This window comes from Penaeus japonicus, unplaced genomic scaffold (assembly GCF_977035675.1).
Source record: "Penaeus japonicus unplaced genomic scaffold, GWHDUDI00000001_assembly GWHDUDI00000018, whole genome shotgun sequence".
In the NCBI taxonomy this organism is placed as follows: Eukaryota; Metazoa; Arthropoda; class Malacostraca; order Decapoda; family Penaeidae; genus Penaeus; species Penaeus japonicus.
In genome coordinates this window covers 1,733,649-1,736,148 of record NW_028234420.1, presented here as the reverse complement: position 1 = coordinate 1,736,148, position 2,500 = coordinate 1,733,649, and the positions used below count along the sequence as shown (strand labels likewise).

General features: G+C 42.6%; 1 protein-coding gene across 5 annotated transcripts in view; it reads left to right on the top strand.

The window, feature by feature from the left end:
* Positions 1-2,500, top strand: part of LOC122257594 (uncharacterized) — a 199,458-nt gene that overhangs the window by 67,644 nt on the left and 129,314 nt on the right. The window lies entirely within an intron of this gene.

Sequence of the window (2,500 nt, the reverse complement as noted above, 5' to 3'; positions counted from 1 at the left end):
TTAAGCAATTTATATTTGATAGAATAAGAAGAGAAGTGTGATTGCTCGTAGAGTACCACGGGATGACGCTTCCATCGAAATATTATTTCATTCGAAATCGAATTATTTTCTCTTTTCTTGAACTGAATTGGAAGTATTTTAATCTTTCGCGTTCATTTATTCATTCCTTTTATTTTTCATGGCGTTGGTGCATTTTTTATTTTGCTAAATTTCGTAGTAGTATGTATATATTATTTAATTCCAGTGATATGTATTTGTGTTTGGATATCTGTTGTATTTGTGTACATTTATGTAATTTTATGTATTGTTATTTATTTATTTTATGTAATATCTGTATTTATATTTTTGAATTATTTCTCTTTGTTGCAAGTTGCTCCTCTGTTGCTCGCATTCTTCTGCTTTGTATTGCTCGTCTCCCGCTGGTTTATTGTCTTTTCGTTTCATTGTTCCCGCTTTTTGTCATCTTCCATATTTACTGCATTTTATTCTCCTCCAATTTCCCTTATTTACTTGATCCGTTTAGGTATTTGTTTTCCTGTTTTATGTACGTGTTCGTCTTGACTTTTGTGTCTCTCTGTTTCTATGGTGGGCGCTCGTGTGGTCGCCGAAGGGACGCCTTTTTTCCACGCCCTTCTATGGCTTCGGCGCCTCCCTTCTGATCACATGGCAACGACATCCGTGCCCCTCCCTACCCCTACCTTCACCCCCACCCCCACCCCCCTAGCTCTACCGCCACCCCCTACTTGAACCCTCCACCTCTATCTTACCCCTACTCCTACTCTTACTCCTACCCAATACTCCTACCCAACCCCTCTATCCCTACTCCTACCCATACCACTACCCCAACTCCTACCCCTACCCCTACCCCTACCCCTACCCCTACCCTACCCCCACCCCACCACCTTCCCCTCTACAATAGATAAAGTAGTTTCAACCTCGCTTAAGCCCCTCCCCCTCCTCCCCCCTCTCCCCCTTGGGCCACGTGCCTTGTGAGGGTGCGCCCTTCAAAGGGTCTTGTTGGCATCGGCTGCATGCCCGCTCTTCACTCCCTCCTTCCCTCCTTTCCTCCTTTCCACCCCTCACTCCCTCCCCTCCTCGTCTCTCTCCGTCCATCCCTCTTTAGGTAACCCATTTCCCTCCACCTCGCTGCTCTCCATTTCTTCTTTATCTATCTATATATATATATATATATATATATATATATATATATATATATATGTATATATATATATATATATATAATAATATAATATATATATATATTATATATATATATATATATATATATTATATATAAATATATAATATATTAATATAATATATATATTATATTTTTTTCTTTTTTTTTCTTCTTTCCCCTCTCGCTCCTCCTCCCCTTTCCTCTCATTTCTTCTCTTCTCTCCCTCTCTCCCCTGTTTTTTTCTTTTATTTCCCTTTTTTTCTTTCTTCTTCTTTTTCCCTTCCATTCCTTTTCTTTCTTCTCCTTCCTTGTTCTTTCATTCTTCCCTCCTTTCTCCTCTCCTTTCGCTTCTCTCTTTCCTTTCTCTCTCCCTTCTCTCATCCTCTCTTCCTCCTCCTTTCTCCTTCCTTCCTCTCCCTCCCCCCCCCCCTCCTCCCCTCCTCCTCCTCCCCCCCCCCCCTCCACCTCTCCTCCTCTCCTCCTCTCCCTCCTCCCCCTCCTCCCCCTCTTCCCCTACCCTCCTCTCTCCTCCTCCCCCCTTCCTCCTCCCCCCCTCTCCTCCCTCCTCCTCCTCCCTCCTCTTCCTCCCTCCTCCTCCTCCTTCCTCCCTCCTCCACCCCCTCCCCCCCTCTCCCCTCCCCTCCCTCCTCCCTCTCCCTCCTCTCTCTCTCCTCCCCTCCTCCCTCCCCTCCCTTCCTCCCTCCTCTCCCTCCCTCCTCCTTCTCCTCCTCCTCCTTTCCTCCTCCCTCCTCCTCCCCTTACTGATGTTCTCCAGTCTATTTTTTTTCTTTGGTTATCCTCATTACTGACAGTATATGTCATTTTCATTACTATTCCTGTATGGATGTTGTTGCATTATTTTTTGATTATTGTTATGGTGCTCATCATCATTGTTATTCTGCCACATGACATTAATGTATTATTATTATTATTATCGTTTTTATCACTGCCTTTATTATTATTATCCTATTTATTATTGTTATTATCATTATTATTATATATTATTGATATTTTCATCATCATCGTCATTACTACTGTAAATCCATTTGAATGTTTATCTTGTATCTTTTACATCTTGTGCCAAAGAATCAGTACTTTTTCACGATGCACTTGGCCCTATGGCCCTGATGCCTTGATGCCCTGATGCCCTAGTGCCGTCCCAGCCATTTGCGCCTCGCATTTCGCTACTGTCTCCCGAAACTGGATCTTTGTGTCATTATTATTTTCTTTCTTATCATTTTTCTCTCACCTGTCTGGATTTTTTTTTTTTTTTTTTTTTTTCGGTATATGTTTACGGATGTGTGACCGACCGCTAACGTT